At 37.4% G+C, this 21,178-nt stretch overlaps 1 long non-coding RNA gene across 1 annotated transcript; it reads right to left on the bottom strand.

Moving 5' to 3' along the window:
* Positions 1-237: 237 nt before the first annotated feature.
* On the bottom strand, positions 238-20,453 carry LOC116560830. Its single transcript, XR_004273157.1, has 3 exons — positions 20,443-20,453; positions 16,810-16,812; positions 238-318 (listed from the first exon to the last, which is right to left on the bottom strand). It is a non-coding gene; the product is annotated as an uncharacterized LOC116560830 (long non-coding RNA).
* Positions 20,454-21,178: the final 725 nt, after the last annotated feature.

Genomic DNA, 21,178 nt, shown 5'->3' with positions numbered 1-21,178 from the left:
TAACATTGAATATATAAATTACTTTGGACATCATGGCCATTTTCACAATATTGATTGTTCCTAACCATGATCATGGAATGTTTTTCCATCTATTTGTGTCCTCTCTTATTTCCTTGAGTAATGGTTTGTCGTTCTCCTTGAAGAGGTCTTTCACATCCCTTGTTAGTTGTATTCCTACATATTTTATTCTCTTTATAGTAATTGTGAATGGTAGTTCACTCATGATTTGGCTCTCTGTCTGTTATTGGTGTATAGGAATGCTTGTGATTTTTGCTCATTGATTCTGTATCCCAAGACTTTTCTGGAGTTGTTTACCAGCTAAAGTACTTTTTGGGCTGAGACGATGGGGTGTTCTAAATATACAATCATATCATCTGCCAACAGAGATAATTTGACATCCTCTCTTCTTATTTGATTACCCTTTATTTCTTTCTCTTGCCTGATGGCCCTAGTGAGAACTTCTAATACTACGTAGAGTACGAGTGGTGAGAGAGGGCATCCTTGTCTTGTTTCAGTTTTCAAAGGGAATGCTTCCAGTTTTTGCCCATTCTGTATAATATTGGCTATGGATTTATCATAAATATCTCTTTTCACTTTCAGATACAATCCATCAATACCTAGTTTATTGAGAGTTTTTAGCATAAAGGGATGTTAAATTTTGTCAAAGGCCTTCTCTGCATCAAATGAGATAATCATGTGGTTTTTGTCTTTGGTTCCATTTATGTGATGGATTACATTTATAGATTTGCAGATGTTGAACAAGTCTTGCATCCCAGGGATGAGGCCTACTTGATGGAGATGGATAAACTTTTTGATGTGCTGTTGGACTTGATTTGCCAGTATTTTATTGATTTTCATATCGATGTTCATCATGAATATTGGCCTGATATTTTCTTTTTTAGTCGTGTCTCTGCTGGGTTTTGGTATCAGGATGATGTTTTTCTCATAAAATGAGTTTGGAAGGATTCTCTCTTTCTGTATTGTTTGGAATAGTTTCAGAAGGAATGGTACCATCTCTGCCTTGTACCTCTGGTAGAATTTGGCTGTGAACCTGTCTTGTCCTAGACTATTTTTTTTGGTTGGTAGGCTATTAATTGCTGCCTCAACTTCAGACCTTGTTATTGGTATATTCAGGGATTTAACTTCTTCCTGGTTTAGTATAGGGAGGGTGTAAGTGTCCAGGAATTTATCAATTTCTTCTACATTCACTGGTTTATATGCATATAAGTGTTTGCAGTAATCTTTGATGGTATTTTGTATTTCTGTGGGATCAGTGGTGATATCCCCTTTATCAATTTTAATTGCATCTATTTGAATCATCTCTTTTTTCTTTTTTATTAGTCTGGCTAGCAGTCTATCTATTTTGTTGATCTTTTCAAAAAACCAGCTCCTGGATTCACTGATTTTTTGAAGGTTTTTTTGTGTCTCTATCTTCTTCAGTTCTGCTTTGATCTTAGTTATTTCTTGCCTTCTGCTAGCTTGTGAATTTGTTTCATCTTGCTCCTCTAGTTCTTTTAATGATGACGTTAGAGTGTCAGTTGTATGTTTCCTCACTTCTCTGATGGGCATTTGGTGCTATAAATTTTCCTCTAGACACTGCTTTAAATGTGTCTCAGAGACTCTGGTATGTTGTTTCTTCATTCTTGTTGGTTTTGAAGAACGTCTTTATTTTTACCTTCATTGTATTATTTATCCAGTTTGTTTAGTTTCCATGTAGTTGTGCATTCTTCAGTGTGTTTCTTGATCCTGAGTTTTAATTTGATTGCATTGTGGTCTGAGAAGCTGTTTGTTATAATTTTTGTTCTTTTGCATTTGTTGAGGAGTGCTTTACTTTCAATTATGTGGTCAATTTTAGGATAAGTGTGATGTGATGCTGAGAACAATGTATATTCTGTGGTTTTGGGGTGGAGAGTTTTGTAGATGTCTATTAGGTCTCGTGGTCCAGATCTGAGTGCATGTCCTGGATATCCTTGTTAATCTGTCTCGTTCCTCTGTCTAGTGTTGATGAAGGAAGGTGTTCTCTTTCTGGATCCACCAGGAGGCGTAGTTTCAAGGGAAGGAAATTGCCAGCACTATGCACCCCCTTTCCAAGCCACTCCATCCGGGAGATTTAACAGTTTCTGTTTAATTTTCGTGGGCAAGGGAAAGAATCAAAAGTAAATAACTCCAGCGGAAATTTGAGGAAACTCTTCATTGGCCAGGGGGCTTGGAGAAAGTGGGAATTCCTCCCATAGTTAAAAGTCCCTATCTCCCTCATCCAGGCAGATTTCCCCCTCTAGGTTCCCTTTCCACCCTCATGGAAGCTGCCTTTCCCCTTCTGGTTTCCATAATTGGGTCTCTTTCCACACTCTTCGTGGAAGCCTTTTTCTCTCTCATCTTTTTCTCTCTCTTTTTTCTCTTTCTCTGCCTAAGCAAACCACTTTCTGCAAATAGTTTTGGGGGTCTGGTATTTACTTTACAAGGGTACTGCACCTGCTGTGGTCCCTTCTCCCATTTTTGGGACACCAACAGACAAAGAACCTGGAGCCCACAAACACTAGAGCTCCTCTGCACCCCAAACCCATTGACAGTGGGGTGTTAAAGCCTCCCACTATTATGATGTGGGAGTCTAGGCTTCTTTGTAGTTCATTAAGAACCTACTTTATGTACCTGGGTGCTCTTGTATTGGGTGCATATACATTTAGGATAGCTCTTCTTGTTGCATTAATCCCTTTACCATTATGTAAGGCCCTTCTTTGTCTCTTTTGATCTTTGTTGGTTTAAAGTCTGTATCATCAGAGACTAGGATTGCTCCCTGCTTTTTTTGTGCTCCATTTGCTTGGTAAGTCTTCCTCCATCCCTTTATTTTGAGCCTATGTGTATCTTTGCATGTGAGATGAGTCTCCTGAATACAGCACAGTAATGAGTCTTGAATTTTTTTTAATCCAAATTTTTATCCAAAATTTTTATCCAATTTTTAATTCTGTGTCTTTTGATTGGGGCATTTAGCCCCTTTACATTTAAGGTTAATATTGTGAATTTAATCCTGCCATTTTGATGCTAGCTGGTTGTTTTGCCCATTAGTTGATGCAGTTTCTTCATAGTGTTGATGATTTTTACAGTTTGGTGTTTCTGCAGTGGCTGGTACTGGTTGTTCCTTTCCATGTGTAGTGCTTCTTTCAGGAGCTCTTGTGGGGCAGGCCTGGTGGTGATGAAATCTCTCAGCGGTTGCTTGTCTGTAAAGAATTTTATTTCTCCTTCACTTATGAAGCTTAGTTTAGCTGGATATGAAATTCTGGGTTGAAAGTTCTCTTATTTTAGGATGTTGAATATTGGCCCCCACTCTCCTTTGACTTGTAGGGTCCCTGCCAAGAGATCCACTGTGAGTCTGATGGGCTTCACTTTTTGGGCAACTGGACCTGTCTCTTGGGCTGCCCTTAGCATTTTTTCCCTTCATTTCAACACTGGTGAATCTGACAATTATGGGCCTTGGGGTTGCTCTTCTTGAGGAATACCTTTGTGGTGTTCTCTGTATTTCCTGTATTTGAATGTTGACCTGCCTTGCTAGGTTGTGGAAGTTCTCCTGGATAATATCCTGAAGAGTGTTTTTCAACTTGGTTTCATTCTCCCTGTCACTTTCAGGTACACTGATCAAATGTAGATGTGGCCTTTTCACATAATCCCATGTTTCTTGGTAACATTGCTCATTTCGTTTCACTCTTTTTTCTCTAATCTGGCCTTCTCACTTTATTTCATTGAGTTGATCTTCAGTCTCTGATATCCTTTCTTCAGCTTGATCAAATCAGCTATTTAAACTTGTGAACGCCTCACAAAGTTCTTGTGCTGTGTTTTTCAGCTCCATCATGTCATTTATGTTCTTCTCCATGCTGGTTATGCTTGTTAGCGTTTCTTCTAACCTATTTTCATGGTTCTTAGATTTCTTGAATTGGATTAGAACATGTTCCTTTAGCTTAGAGCAGTTTGCTATTACCTACCTTCTGAAGCCTGCTTCTGTAATTTGTCACACTCATTCTCCACCCAGTTTTGTTCTCTTGCTGGGGAGGGTTTGTGATCCCTTGGAGGAGAAGAGGCATTCTGGCTTTGGCGGTTTCAGCCTTTTTGCACTGGTTCCTTCCCATCTTTGTGGCTTATCTATCTTTGGTCTTTGAAGTTTGTGACTTTTGGATGAGATTTCTGAGTGGACGTCCTTTCTGTTGATTTCTCTCTGTTTGTTAGTTTTCCTTCTAATAGTCAGGCCCCCCTGCGGCAGGTCTGCTGGAGTTTGCTGGAGGTCCACTTCAGAACCTGCTTATTTGGAAATTGCCCATGGGGACTGCAGAACAGCAAAGGTTGCTGTCTCTTCCTTCCCCTGATAGCTTCATCCCAAAAGAGTACCTGCCAGATGTCAGCCAGAGCCTCTCCTGTATAATGTGTCCTCTAGTTAGGATACACAGGGGTTCAGGGAGCCACTTGAGGAGGCAGCCTATCCCTTAATGGAGCTCAAACACTGTGCTGGGGGATGCATTGCTCCCTTCAAGGCTGCCAGGCAAGGTTGTTCAAGACTGCTGAAGCAGAACTTACAACCGTTCCTTTTCCCAGGTGCTCTGTCCCAGGAAGTTGGGGCTTTGTAAGTCCCTGATGGGCTACTGTCTTTTTTTCCTGAGATGCCCTGCCCAGCAAAAAGGGAATCTACAGGCAATGTTGAAACTGCCTACTGGAGCCTCAGCAATGGCAGTCACCCCTCCCCCCAACCAATCTTAAACATCCCAGGTCTAGCTTAGACTGCTGTGCTGGCTGCAAGAATTTCAAGCCAGTGGATCTTAGCTTGCCAGTCCTTGTGGGGGGTGGGACCCACTAAACCAGCTCTCTTGGCCCCCTGGCTTCAGCTGGAGTGCTGGAGTGTCTGGAAAAGTCCCTAATGGCTCCCCTTTGCTGGGAGAGAGAGTTCTCTGGCTCCTTGCACCTCCTGGGTGAGGCTATGCCCCACCCTGCTTTGGCTTGCCCACCTGGGCTGTTCCCATTGTCTAACAAGTCCCAATGAGAAGAACCTGGTACCTCAGTTGGAAATGTGGAGATCACTCGTCTTCTGGTGCGCTCTCACTGGGAACTGCAGACCAGAGCTCTTCCTTTTTGGCCATCTTCTATATTTTACTTTTTAATTTTATAGTCCTATGGGTACATAGGTGTATATATTTATGGGGTACATGAGATACTTTGATACAGGCATATCGTGTGTAATAATCACATTAGGGTAAATGAGGTATCCATCACCTCCAGTATTATCCCTTCTTTGTGTTGCAAACAATATAGTTATGGCCTTTTCATTATTTTTAAATATACAATAAATTACTGTTGACTATAGTTATCCTATTGTGGTATCAAATACTAGATATTACTCATTTTAACTATATTTTTGTGCCCATTAACCTAACATTATTTCTAAGGAATATTTCTTCAATATGTTTTACAGTAAATCTTGTCCCAGGAATTTATTGAATGTTAATGGCAACTCTTTCTGTTGTTCAATGATTTGCCTCGCCAAAAGTTGAGATTTACATTTTGCTCAAAGAGACATTTTTGTTTGTTATTTAGGTTTATCAGAAAAATGCCAATTGAAGCTATGCATTTTGCCATATGTCAGTTGCTTCAGATTCCTGCTCATAGTGTAAGGGATTGGATGATGTATATGCAATGTGTTACTAGAAGAATTCACTTCTTATAAAACCAATTACAAAAGAATCTATTACTAAGTAGAAGCAGACACATTACACATAACTCCATGGTGGCTAATAAATGCTTGTTGTATGACATTTGAGTTGCGGGAGTTGTATCTGTATATCACATTAAATCTGGTAGAGTCTACACTTACCAGGATTGTAGGAAATTGATTTTTTGAGTTATTGTGGGGAAGAGAGCCCATTTTCCTCTCTGTTAAAAAAAGAAAACTAAGGATCTTGGGGAAAGTTCTCAGGACTTCAGTCCATTGTGGACTTGGAATTGCTACTTTCCAAAGTACATCGTTGATTAGAAGGCAGATTTTGCTGTCTATATTATCCATTTCCCCTCTTCCAATATCTCTCCGACAGCCCTCAGAGCTTTTTATCACATTGTCTCACTTTGACCCACCACGCCATCTTCAGGAACAAACATGTTTCTATGACCATCTTGGGAGCAGAGCACAAATGTCCACCCCTCACTCTCTCTTTGTCCCTTGGATCTCAGAAAACATACTATCTAGTTCTTCTCTTTTCCTTCAGACACTTTTTCTTTTCTGGACAAACAACCTGCTATCATGAGGCTAGCTTTTGAAAAAAATAGACGCTTGCTAATCATCCCTCAGAAAACAAAGCCCAAACATGGAGAGCTGGGCTGAAATTAAAGCAACATGCTCTCTTCTGATCCTACACAAGTGAGGGCAAAAGACAAGTATTCTTGCATATTATCCCACTGTACTTTTAAAAAATATATCCTCTGAGTAGAATAGTTCAGGTTTTATTCTTTAACCCTTCCTCTTTCACTGATAATTCAATACCATGTCCTATCAGGTGGCTCCTAAATCTTCTTGAATCTATCTACTTCTCTCATTCTGTCAGGCAACTATCCCTTATCAAAATATCTTATGTTTCATCAGGACAGCTGCCAGGCATCTACTTGTGCCTACTCTTTCTCTGCTCAAATTCCTTTCTCTGAAAGGGAGATAATTATGAAATATCAATCAAATTATGGCCACAGCCCCACCTTCAGACACATTCATTGCTTCAACTCCTTCCATGGCTTCTCATTTCTCTAAGAATAAAATCCAGCATTGTGTTCTATAAGATCCTTTAGGGTCTAACCCAACTCTCACACTTCAACTACATTTTGCACCAAACTATTATGTGGCTGAATATTGATCTCCGCATTCAGCAACACTGTCATTATGCACCCTTTCCTTGGATCCTGATACCTGTGCCTGCCAAAATGTCCACCAGTCCTTCACCCGCTAACAGTCATACTGTGGGCTCTTTCACCTGTTGTCCTGTGTACTTGAAAGCCAATTTCCTTTTTACTCAGGTACATCCTACTCCTTCAAATCTCAGTTCAATCAACACTTGCTCAGAAAGCCTTCCCTACCCTTTTTTCAAGGTTAAATTCTTCATATTATAACTACTCATTCATAGGGTATATTAGCATTTATTTTAAAAATGATTTTTAATATGTTGGTTGATGTCTTTAGACAGAATTCAATTTCCATGACAGCAGGGCTCTGGTAGGTTTTATGTTATTTTGTTTTTTTCTCCACTATGAAATATAGTGTCTGGCATTTTGTGGGTGGTGAGTAAATATTTGTTAAATAAAGCAATAGTCACAAATTTATAAAGTACAGTACATACTTGGGTGATTATTTGCAGTTATATTTGTAATTTCTTTTTCTTTTGGGGCTGGAGCATGAAGTGGTATGAAGTAAGTAAAAAGCAAAACAAGTATTCACACATTATGGCAGAAGTCCTACAAAATATTGTTAAAATTTACTATCCTTGGAATATGGAAAATAAACCTTGTTCTAAAGATGATTTATATATTAAATATATGTTGTTTCAAACTGAAAAATAAATAAGACATTTGTGGCCTGGATCTTACAAAAAGGATTAACAATGGTTATGTCTTTTTCCACATAAGGACAGTAAGAACTTATTTTATGTTTTAAGCTCATAACTCTCTTATTAAGTGTTGGTTATTAATACACTCATGGAAAATTATGTCTTGTTTTCAAGGTTATGATAGTGGAAGAATACCATCTTTGGAGAGAATTTGAGCCTATTCAAACTGATTTTAGTTTGAAATAACTATGCACTAAAACCAAATCAAGATCTGACTTGGACTTGAGCTACTCTGATACTGTTTAATTATACTCTGAGACTCTCAACTCATTGTGGAGAAAAGAAATCTAATCACTACACAGCCAAGCCATGGCTCAAAAAAAAAAAAAAAAAACGTCATTAATAAAGAAGCCATTAATATTGCCATCTGTCACATCAAAGGAAGAGGATACTTACTTAGGCCATGAATATATTCTTATATGGAAAACTAGGTGGGATAACCGACGTTGGATAATTGGTGATAACCTATCCTCTGTTCACAGTATTCAGTAAATAGCTTTCATTTTTTAAATAGGGTACAAAATTGTCTAATTCATGTGGGCAGCTAAGGAGATTTATTATAAGAATGTAGGATCTGGAATCAGAAAACTGGGAGTTGAAATTTGGCTTCTAAATTATGTTAGTGAGACAGCTGAAAAATCCTTAATAATTTCCAGTTTTCTCTTTTAAAATGGGTAAAATAGCATTTCCCACTTTAGAGGGAATTTAAATGAAAAATATGCATGATGTGTGCTTAGCATAATGTTTGTCACAAGATATATATCCAATAAATTGTAATTACCGTTGTAAATTATACCACTAATATAATTGGGTTACTCTACAAATATTTGCAACAGCTGAAGAAACCTAACTTTAAAATAGCAACTTTCTAATATTTTGATGAGTATTTGTCTATTGGAAAAATGGATTTTGCAGAATAAAATAAAACTAAATAATACACTATTAAATATAATATTAAATTGGCAGTAGTTTATTTTGCCTATAAATTTTACCCTTCCATATAAAATAGCTCTCTAAAATATGGTGTAGAAAAATGAGTCATGTTATTGAACTTACAAATACTTAGAATAGAAGAAATTGAATGATTGAGAAAAATATAAAAATAACAGAAAAATATCTCATATGAAATCATATATTTGAATATTATACAGCTTTAATTTTATTGTTAATTTTTCAGTATGACAGATGGATAGGACATTAACAAAAGCTATTTTACCCTTTGCATTACAAAATGTAAAAACAAAGTTTAAAATAGGAAAGGTTTAATTTTAAACACTCTCATAAAACTCTTTATTTTTCCTTTTTAAAAAATTTTACATTTTTAATTATTTTCTAAGTATTTTTCTTTCCAACAGATTTTAAACTCTTCAAGGAAAAGTCCACAAGTATCTTAACCAGGAATGTGCAACAGGTACACAGTATATAATTGTGTGTTGAATAAATATTTAACTAATAAAGAGTGAATTAAGGAATTAACAAGTGCATGATATTTATTTGCTCATTTGGTAGTTGTATCCATTTGATAAATTTAATTGCCAATTGCAGGATGTGGTGATCCAAAGGGGAATATGAGGTGACCGTAAAGTAGGTTCGAATCAATTTGTTAGAACTCCATTTAATCTGATTTTGCATGGTTAGACATAATTTTTAAAATAAACTCCTTCATTGACATCTGAAATTACAATTTCAAATTCACTGTTAACCTATGCTGAAGCATCCATGTTTGATAATTTAGGACCTTGTTTTTAGACTGATTTATCATAATACAATCCAAAACTGTATGCCATGGCCAGGCACAGTGGCTCCTGCCTGTAATCCTAGCACTTTGGGAGGCTGAGGAAGGTGGATCACCTGAGGTCAGGAGTTTGAGACCAGCTTGGCAAACATGGCAAAACCCTGTCTCTACTAAAAATACAAAAATTAGCCAGGCATGGTGGTGTGTACCTGTAATCCCAGCTAATTGGGAGGCTGAGGCAAGAGAATCCCTTGAACCCAAGAGGCAGAGGTTGCAGTGAGCCAAGATTGAGCCACTTCCCTCTAGCCTGGGTGAAAGAATGAAACTTTGTCTCAAAAAACAAACAAACAAACAAAACCCTTGTAAGTCTCTGGCTCTTAAATGATGACAATTTTGTTAGTTCTCTACTATTGGTTCAGAAAAAAAAAATCTAATATGTGTTTATGCAAGGAAAGAAAAAATAGAAAAACTGGAAGGTCATTTCGCCATTTCCATATAAGCAATGCTTATTAAGTAAATGCCCACTTGAGACACCTAGCATAAACACAGATGTGTAAATTAAGGCATTTTTCATTTCTCTTTCTAGATGTAGTTCAAATAAAAGAATGGAAGACAGAAATTCAAACTTCAATTTTAACAAAACAAGACACTATGTCTGTAACATTTTTAAGGGCTGATGAAACTCAGTAAGTTTATACAACCTCTATCCATGAAGAAATGAGTTGAAGAAAACAAGATTTTAATGAAAGTCGTTGCCAACTTCAAACATAATTATCAAGTTGTGGGTCACACTCTGATATGCAAACGGTGAAAACTGAGACATCTGGGTGATGCTTGAAAACCCCTTGTTTTGATTTCAGAGAAAATAAAAGGGTCAGAGGTACACACACACACACACACACACACACACACACACACACACAAAAGGAAGAAAGAAACTGTAATATATATAAAATTAAGAAAATAAATAATTAAAACATTTACACAGAAATGTTTGCAGAAAGCAGCCTGGCTTTGTGACGGCTAAGAGAAAAGTTATTTTAAATTAAGAAAAACAATTATAATATTATCCTGACCACATCTCACAGTGTAAAAATCTTAAAATAATTGGTCCAAAGTTACCAAAATATGCTTTTATAGGAAATCTGAAAAGGAGACAAGCACAATGTCTAGAAATACATGCAATTTGAAAAAAAAGTTACAAAAATGATTATAAATTAAGACTATTAAGAAAAATATAACTATTAAAATGATAAACACTGAAAAAATCAAATGCATTAAAATAAGTAAAACTCTTTTACAAAGAAAAACTCAAAAACAAAAAGAAAAACTTAAGGAAGACATAAAAAGATACAAAAAAGTGATGAGAGATGAAACACTGCCTAGAAAAACTAAGAAAAGTTTTTTAAAATCACAGAAATAGTCTGGGCACAGTGGTTCATGCTTGCTATCTAAGCATTTTGGGAGGCTGAGGCAGGCAGATCTCTAGAGGTCAGGAGTTCAAGACCAGCCTGGCCAAATTGGAGAAGCCCTGTTTCTACTATAAATATGAAAATTAGCTGGGGCGTCATGGCTCATACCTGTAATCTCAGCTACTCCCTTGAACCCAGGATGTGGAGGTTGTCGTGAGCCAGAGATGGCATCACTGCACTCTAACCTGGGCAACAGAGTGCAAGACTCTGTCTTGAAACAAAATAAATTAATTAATGAAATAAAATAAATCACAAAAATAATATAAAATTAGAAGGAACACAAAGATAAAGACATACTGAAAAAATTGAAGCAAAAGACATAGAAAGCACAATCAAAAACTAAATACAGTTAATTTTTGTAAAGTTCACAAGTCCATTAGAGAGAAAAGATAGATGTTAAAAGCAAGCAAAAGTTTTCCATCAGATGCATAATTGAAACCTTCAAAAAGAAAATTAAAATGATGTTATACAAAAAATATCTAATTATTTATGAAAAATATTCTCAAAATAAAAGAATAAGTCCATTCCCGAAAATCGTATATTGAATGTCACACAATTTAGTCCTTTATTGTCAAGATTAAGAATATTTCTCCAAATAAGCAAATTATATAAACATATACCCTTCGTTTCAGCAATTTCATGTAAAAATTCATCATACAAATATACCAAGAGTGTAAGTATAACATATATTTAATAGGTTTTGGATTGCAGAATTGTTTTTTAATGTACCTCAGTAGTGATTAAATACACTCTGAAATATTCATATAATGAAATGATTTGTAACCAGAAAAGAACACCAAACAAAACACAGAAGCTCTTTATCATTTCGTATGAAAATATATTCAGCATCTTTTATAAAATGAAAGAACCAAAATGCAGAAAACGTGTATAGTATGCTACAATTTTTATAAAAATGAGGAAAAACCATATATATCTGCATTGACTTTCATATGTAAACACAATTCTCAAAAAACTGGTAATAGTTGTTAACAGCTATGGGGAACAAAGATAAGACTTTTAACTACATACGTTCTTATATCTTTTATCTTTGGGTCATGTGACTATCTGCCAATAAGTTTGAAAAAATATACTGTTTATTCTAAAAGCTTAGCCAGTCTCATCTTCTTCATTCTCAGTGGAGCGAAATCACTTGTAAAATCTTTTCAATAACTTATGATCTCCTTTAAGATAGGAATAATGTGCTCTTATCCATATTAATACTTATACAATGCATTGTATGACACAAACATCTTATATACTTATATACTTAAATGTAAGACATTTGGCACATATGTCTTACATATTTAAAATGCATACGTAAGACACTGTGGCCTACTTAAGGGTGGAGGCTGGGAGGAAAGTGAGTATCTAAAATCTACCTATCAGATACTATACTCACTATCTGAGTGATGAAATCACCAAATTCAAGTGACACACAATTTACTCACATAACAAACCTGCACATGTACCCCATGAGCCTAAAATAAAAGATGACAGAAGAAAAATAAAGTATATTTAAATTTTATTAAATTACGTAGAACTAATTGTCTTCATAGTCTTAATGCACTGTGTCTTCACTTTCTCCTACCACTCTCTCAAAGTAAACCACAAATGACTCCAAATATGTCATGTCTGAAACTATCATTCTATCTCTGAACCCAAATATTCAATATGTATATATGTGCCCTTATAGTTTTAGGCTCTAAACTTAAATATATCACACTTGCTGACATATTTATATAATAAATTTTTATGTAAAATTTCTGAAGTAAATTGTGTATGGATACATCATTTTAGCAGTATGATAGTTATTAGATTATAGATATTTATTAGAGCTATTATCTGTTATTATTCTAAGTCCTTGATTTACATATGTGAGTATAGGCATTCATTCCTCCTCCGATTCTCTAAAATATTATTTATTTTAGATCTACAGTTAAAATTATTGACATTTAAAAGTTCTTATATTAGAGTCAGACTTTTGTTCTCTCACTAGCATTTAAATATATAGTTTAACCAATTTTAAAGAAAACAGAACAAATGATTCTAGAAATTCTGATGCAATTGTTTCCCACTTGTGGAAACTAGACTCATACTAAGCTGCTTCTACCTCAGGACTATGTGTATAGCCTCTTTCTTTGTTTGGACATATTGTAAATTCTCAGGACATCACAAAAAGCCATATTAAATATAAATATATAAAGCATATCATAAAACCAATTTAAATGAGTTTTATTTATATAACTTTAGGGATTTATAGAACCACTTGTTTCTTTTAATGAGTTGGAAGGACTAAGATTTCACTATACTCAAGATAGAAATAAGGGCCAACCAATCTGATAAGGGCAGAAGTAAAGGTCTCCCTGAGTTTGTCTCCAGATATATACCGTTTAATTCAAACAGATTTAAGAGTCATTTGAACTCAAGTCAAGATGAAAAGTAGAATTTATCAAGTACTGGCCTCCTTATTCTAAGTACAGAGACCTATCAATGTCTGTCTCTTGGCTACCCTTTTTGTAATAAATGTAGGCTTGACATATAATGAAAACCAGCTGAGTAGTTTAAGGTACAGATGACTTCTTTTCTTCTTATTCCAACTAAGATTGGTTTTACTCTTCATAATCTCTCACAGCTGCCAAAAATCCATTTTATCTTTGCATGAGGTGAAGTTTCCATTAACAACTATTAGAGTAGCAGAGGTCAGACATCCAGTGTCAGATCTGCTACTAAAAAGAATACTGGGCAAAGAGTTTACCAAAAGGGGATACAAATCAGTTCAGAATCTTTATAACTTATAAAAAGGCTTTACACTTTCATATTTTTCTTACCTTTATGGTTCACAGGATAATTTCGGAAGAAAAAAGAGAGGAGAATTTATGTATGAATTTAATTATGGTGACTGAAAAAAATTAATAGAGTTGGAGCTTGCCTTACAAAATTTTTCCCGTTGCACTGCTGATACTTCCAGGCTACAAGCTGTAATGATGCTATCTATCTCTGGATGTAAACAAGGTAAGTGATTTCAGCTCTTAGTCATATTGGATGATTCTCTGCTTCAACTAATAATGGACCTCAAAGAAGAAAAAACAACTTTCATTTCTTATGTATTGAATTAAAAGCTAAAATAAATGTAAAAAATAAGCTTTACATATATATAACTATATATACAACTACATATATATGTATATATACACACACACACACACACACACACACACACATATATACCCACATATATACACCTTTTATTGAAGCTACCATCCTTTAAGAACATATATACATAGGTAGACATTATTTCATTGTGCGTATTCTTTTATTCTTTCATTTATTCTAGTATATTTAATTCTATGCATTTACTAATATTGATTGTGTGTCTACTATGTATCAGGCCTCCAAATTGGACTTTCTGCAGAAATGTCCAGGGTTAAATTCTAGAATTAAATTCCTTTTAATTATAATTCATGAACAACTTTTGAAAACAATAATCTTGAAATCACAAAAAATGGCAGCCAAGTGAAAAACAAATGGATAATTATTATACATTGTGGTATGTGCTATGGCAGAGACATACAAAGCTTATGGAGACATATAGCAGGAGCATATCATTTAGACATGAGTTTTGGAGGTCAAATAGAGCTTACACCAGCCAGAAAAGATACTGTCATGAATAAGCAAGCAAGTCTTAAAATGTTAGAAGAGTCAGTTAAGTAAAATGGCAAGAAGAATGGTGTTCTTGGTAAAGAATCACTAATACAAGGGCGTGTGTGTTTGTGCGTGTGTTTCATAAGAGAAAGAGAGAGATAGAGAGAGCCTGAATGGAAGACTGAAGAGCACTGGACTCTAAATACGAAAAAGTCGTGAGTGAAAGACACAAAGCAAGGAAGTGGGGCCAAAACAGAAAGAACCTTTTCTAGCAGAGTAGAGTTTGAAATAGAGTCATAAAGGCAAATTCCATGATTTGGCGACAGGCTTATGACACAATTGTATTTGCAATTTAAAGCTCATTCTGGCACAAATGTAGAAGATAATCTGTGGCTTCAGATAAATTAGAGAAGATGGTCTAAGGGACTGTCATAAGTAACATGGATAAGGAATTAGAACTGTCTGAAGTCAGGCAATAGACGTGAAATTAAGAAAGGACAACTTGAGAAATATTTAGAGATAAAATCGACAATTAAGTGACAGAAAATTTTGTGGGGAAACAATCAAAAAGGGGAATCAAGGAGGTTTATCAATTTTGTGATGAGAACATTCCTCAATGGTGCTGTTATTCATGACATCAGGATGTACAAAAGGTTTGGTAAGTAATCAAAGATCAGTCATGCACTCAGCACTAAAATGATGTAGTGGGCAGATTACTTGCTTGACTGCAAGTACTCTATTTTCTAGTATTTGAAATACAGTTCTTTCTTCAAATCCCAAGTGAAGTGTAGCTCATTATTAAAAGCATTCCTGAAAGCTTCTCACCATATTCCCAACATGACTCTCTTATCTTCATCATAGCATTTACCCTGTTATGATATGCATCCCAGCTTGTGGAATATGCTTGTTTGGACAACCAGATTGTGAGCTTCTTATAGACATAATACTTAAAAATTCATGTTTGAGACTCCACAATGCCAGCCAAAAAAAAAAAGCCTTTACATATAATAAGTACTCAATAAATGTTTTCGGAATTGAACCAAGAAATAATATTCTTCATCGAATTCCTTTCAAATGAAAACAATAGATGCTTTTGGTCTCACAGTTCAGTTGAAGGTAAGGTCATTTCTTGCCAGCAGGCTATGACTGACTTTAATTAAATATTTTATACCATTCATCTGCTGCTGTGTACCATGTCTTTTAAAACACAGGAAGCATTAATCTGCAGATGAATGGTATAAAATCTTTTTACAATATTTTCTTCAGTTACAAGCAGGGTATATATGAACCATAATATTTTCTGCACCATTCTAGAATCATAGAAGAATGCACAATATCAATAGACACCTACAGTGAGGGTAATAATATGCATATGGTGCATTATAATACCCGCATGTTAGTTTCAAAAACTGAGAAAATAAGAAATAAAAAGTAGAGAATGTTATGACTTAAATAATGCAAGCATGAGCGTTAAGTCAGGTCTTTAAAGGAAAGATTTCACATGTGGGAAACATAAGTGAAAGCATTGTATGTTTCACTGTGTGGTAACCTCTTATCCTCCTCCTTTTGGTCGACCTGTGTCATAGCACTGTGGGTGTCCAATATTGCTTGCTAAATTGGAGTGACTGGAAGAAGGGAAGGCAGGCTATGTGTGAAGCAGGCAGCAACCTGTACCACCAAGGAAACAGGAACCGTGCAGCTCTTGCCATCACCTATAGTATAAGTATTCATTGCTACAATTGTTAGAGTGGTTCATAAACATAGTGACGTCTAAAATGTACCACGTTGAAACGATGGGAAAGTTGAGTGAAGAAGAGTTGAACAAAAAAAACAAGCCTAAAATGGCTTTGGAGCTGGAGAATGACCATTTGTCTTCAGTTTATTTTTGACTCTTTCTTTCTTTCTTTCTTCCTTTTTTATTTTTTTGAGACAGAGTTTTACTCTTGTTGCCCAGGCTGGAGTGCAATGGCGCAATCTCAGCTCACTGCAGGTTCAAGCAATTCTCCCAGGTTCAAGCAATTCTCCTGCCCCAGCCTCCCAAGTAGCTGTGATTACAGGTGTGCGCCACCATTCCCAGCTAATTTTTGTATTTTTAGTATAGAAGGGGTTTCATCGTGTTGGCCAGGCTGGTTTTGAACTCCTGACCTCAGGTAATCCACCCACCTCAACCTCCCAAAGTGCTGGGATTACACGCGTAATTGGATTGCACCCAGCCTGATTCTTTCTTTTATTGTCAGGCAGGAGATGGTGGTAGAGATATCTTGGAGAGTTAAATGTATCATGAAAAATGTAGACTGAATCTTCTACCACTTCATCTCCTTACTGCCCACTTCAGAACAACTTTCTTGTTCTCTATTTTAGTAAGAAGTGAAGTGATAGGTTTCTGTTGTATAATCTGGGATTGATTTAATTTGCAAATAATTTTAACCTGGCAATGAAGAGCTTCCCATAAAACAGCACCTAACTTGCCAGTGCAAGTCCCAAAACCTCAAAAGTAGGGAAGCCTCCAGTGCAGCCTTCAGTCTGATGTCAAAGGCCTGAGAGGCCCTGGCACACCACTGGTCTAAGTTCAAGAGTCCAAAAGCTAAAATATTTGGAGTCAGATGTTCAAAGGCAGGAATCCTCCAGCATCGGAGAAAGATGAAGTCTTGAAGACTGCTTTTATCTAGCCACACTGGCAGCTGATTAGATGGTGCCCACCAAGATCAAGGGTGGGTCTGCCTCTCCCAGTCCACTGACTCAGATGTTAATTCCTTTGTCAACATCCTCACGGGCACACCCAGCATCAGTACTTTGCATTCAATATTAACCATCACAAGTCTACCCCTTGCCAACTTGAACCCATACACATCTCCTAAAATGATATATAATCTTCAAATAAAGACAATAATGAAGTTATAATTATGCCTAACATGATATAGTGATCCTTTGTACAAACGGAAGTGCAATCATCCTTAATCTAAATGATAGTTACATAAAGTTAATGACACTTAAATCCCGATATGAGGTCGGTAAATCCTATGTCACATGATAAAGAAAAAAGAAAGGAAATAAATTGATGATATTTTCTTATTACAAGTGTATACATGCACAAACATGCTCTTAATAAAATAAGGAAGAAATACTCATGACAATTACAGTCCTTGTTTCTGGCCACTGGTCACATGGTCAAAGCCAGTATTGATGACTACCTTCTTCTACTAACCATTCTCTATTCCCTTTGCCTTCAGCAAGTACCTCGGCAGGTTGTGGGTTTTTATTTTTTTTTCACTGTGGAGTGACCCAAACCTTCATTCCTGAAGGGTCTGTGCCATTTGTAGTCCTGCCTGGATTGGGCTGTTGTAGTTTCTCATTGACCTTAATCATGGGGTATAGTAATACTAGGAGATGCCCTAGTGGATCTCCTGTATTCCATAAGTACTCTTCCTTACCTCCATTGTGGAGTATTAGACTGATTTCATCATGACAGTCTGGGTCAACCACCCCAGCCAGCCTTCTAACTCCCTCTCAGCCTGTTGGCTTAAAGATAGGAGGAACCTAAAGTGTCCAGGTGGCAATCTTAACCTCCAGTTTAATGAAATCATTGTCTCCTGGTGGCAGCACTCCTCTCTTTGGAATGAAGACTTCTAGGCCAGTCAAGTGTAATGTTGTGGGAACAGGAAGTAAAAATTTTGCTAGTAGATAACTAGGGGTGATGATGAGTGGTACCATTTCCACTTCCACTCCTTGATTCCTGGACCCACAAATCCTGGCCATGGGAGAAATGGTACTATATATTGGATGCTGATTCAGAGCATACATGGCCTTCTAGAGAACTTTGCCCCAGCCCTACAAAGTATTGTCACAAGTATTGTGACAACAATACAATAAATATTGTTGGTGTTGTAATTGTGAATTCAAAATGCCATTTCACCATTCTATTAATCCAGCTTCTTCAAGATGATGAAGAACATGGTAAAGTCAATGAATTCCATGAGCATGAGTCCACTGCCACAATTCTTTAGCTGTAAACTGAATGCCTTGGTCAGAAGCAATGCAGTGTGGAATACCATGACAATAAGGGATTCTGTGACTCCCGGATGGTAGGTAGTCTTGGCAGAAGCATTGTGTGCAGGATAGGCAAACCCATGCCTGGAGTAAGTGTCTAATTCCAGTGAGGAAAAGCTGCTGCCCATTCCATGATGGATGAAGTCCAATATAATCAACCTGCCACAAAGTAGCTAGCTGATGATTCTGAAGAATTGTGCAATATCCAGACCTCACTGTTGGTCCCAGCTGCTGGCAAATTGGGCACTCAGCAGTAACTGTAGCCATGCTAACCTTCTTGAGTGGAAGTCCATGTTGCTGAGCCCATGCATAACTTCCATCCCTTCCACCATAGCCAGTTTGTTCATGGGCCATTGAGGAATGACAGGATGACTGGGGGATGAGGTCAAGTGGTGTCCATTATACATTTGACTATGAAAATCCTCCTCTGCTGAGATTACTGTTGGTGAGTACTCACATAGGATACAAATATCTTCACAGTATTTGACAACTCAAGGAGGTCCATCCACATACCTCTTCCCCAAATTTCTTTGTCACTAATTTTCCAGTTATGCTTCTTCCAAGTCCCTGACCATACAGCCAAACCATTGGCTACAGCCCATAAATCAGTATATAATTGCATATCTGGCCCTTTCTCCTTCCAAGCAAAGTGTGCAAATTTGAGCAGCACAACTGTAACTAGAAGGATTTCCTTCATGACTGTCCTTCAGGGATGTCCTGGAAATGGGCTTTAGGGCTGTAACTGTCCACTTTTGGATGGTGCCAACATATTGTGCAGAATCATCTGTAAACCAGGCCCTAGTCTTCTCCTCCTCTGTCAACTGATCATAGGGAACTCCCCATGAGACCATTGGTGTAGGCTGGGACAGAGAAGGCAGGATGGCAGGAGTGGAGACCATGGGCATTTGACCCACTTCTTTTTGTTAACTTACTTGTGCCACCAGGGCCTGCTTGAGCCCAATCATGTATATGTTACTCCGTTTGATGATGAAATGATGCTGTGGACACCCCAGTTTATGGCTAGATGGGCCAGAAAGCACCCAGTTCATAATAGAGAGTTCAAGTCACATAGTGACTTGATGACCCATGGTCAAACATTCTGTTTCTACTAAAGCCCAGTAAAAGGCCAAAAGCTATCTCTCAGAAGGAGAGTAGTTATCTGCAGAATATGGCAGGGCCTTACTCCAAAACCCTAGAGGCCATCCACTGTGATTCACCTATGGGGGTCTACCAAAGTCTCCAAATAGCATCTTTATCTGCCACTGACACCTCAAGCACCATTGGATCTGCTGGATTATATGGCCCAAGTGACACAGCAGCTTGCACAACAGCCTGGAACTGCTGCAGTACCTTCTCTTGTTCTGGACCCCACTCAAAATTGGAAGCGTTTTGAGTCACTTGATAAATGGGCCAGAGTAACATACCCAAATAAGGACTGTGTCTCATCCAAAACCCAAATAGGCCAACTAAGTGCTGTGCCTCTTTCTTGGTTATAGGAGGGACCAAATGCAGCAATTGATCCTTAACCTTAGAAAGAATTTTTCAATAGTCCCCACACCACTGGATTCCTAAAAATGTTACTGAGGTAGAAGTTCCCTGGGTTTTAGCCAGATGTATTTTCCATTCCTTGGCATGCAAATGTCTTGCCAGTAAGTCCAATGTGTTTGCTAATTCTCACTCACTGGATCCAATGAGCATAATTTTATCAATGTAATGAACCAGTGTTATATCTTGTGGAAGGGAAAAGTAAGCAAGATCTCCGTGAACAAGATTATGCCACAAAGCCAGGCAGTTGATATACCCCTAGGTAGGACGGTGAAGATATATTGCTGGCCTTGCCAGCTGAAGGGAAATTGCTTCTGGTGGGCCTCACAGACAGGAATGAAGAAAAGGGCATTTGCCAAATCAATGGCTGCATAACAGGTACCAGGAGATATGTTAATTTGTTCAAGCGATAAAATCACATCTGATACAGCAGCTGCCATTGGAATCACAACTTGATTAAGCTTGCAATAATTCACTGCCATTCTCCAAATTCCATCTGTCTTCTGCACAGGCCAAATAGGAGAGTTGAACAGGGATGTGGTGGGGATCATGAACCCTGCATCTTTCAAGTCCTTGATGGTGGCATAATCTCTGCAATCCCTCCAGGGATGCAATATTGTTGCTGACTTACTATTTTTCTAGGTAAAGACAGCTCAATGGACTTCTTTGGCTTTTCTCACCATAATATCCCTCACCAACGTGGGGGTTCTGCCAGCTGCTAAGTATGTCTATGCCAATTATGCATTCTGGCACTAGGGAAATGACTACAGGATGAGTCTGGAGACCCAGCTGACCCACTGTAAGTCCTGAGCCAAAGCTCTACTAATAACCTGACCTCCATAGGCCCCTACTGTAACTGGAGAACCATGATGATGTTTTGGGTCTCCTGGAATCGACACGAGTTCAGAGCCAGTGTCCAGCAGTCCCTGAAAGTTCTGATAATTCTCTTTTCCCCATTGCACAGTTATCCTGAGAATAGGCAGGAGGTCCCTTTGCGGAAGGATGGGAGAAAGGGTAACAGTGTAAGTTGTTGGTAGTGTAGTAGGACCTGGCCTCCCCTTGATTCAAGGGGTTCTGGATCTGTGATTGAGCAGCTGCGGTTCTCTGTATTTACAATT

The sequence above is a fragment of the Sapajus apella genome, unplaced genomic scaffold, assembly GCF_009761245.1.
Source record: "Sapajus apella isolate SASKATOON/1434 unplaced genomic scaffold, GSC_monkey_1.0 scaffold27, whole genome shotgun sequence".
NCBI lineage: Eukaryota > Metazoa > Chordata > Mammalia > Primates > Cebidae > Sapajus > Sapajus apella.
This window is presented reverse-complemented; position numbering and strand designations above follow the sequence as displayed.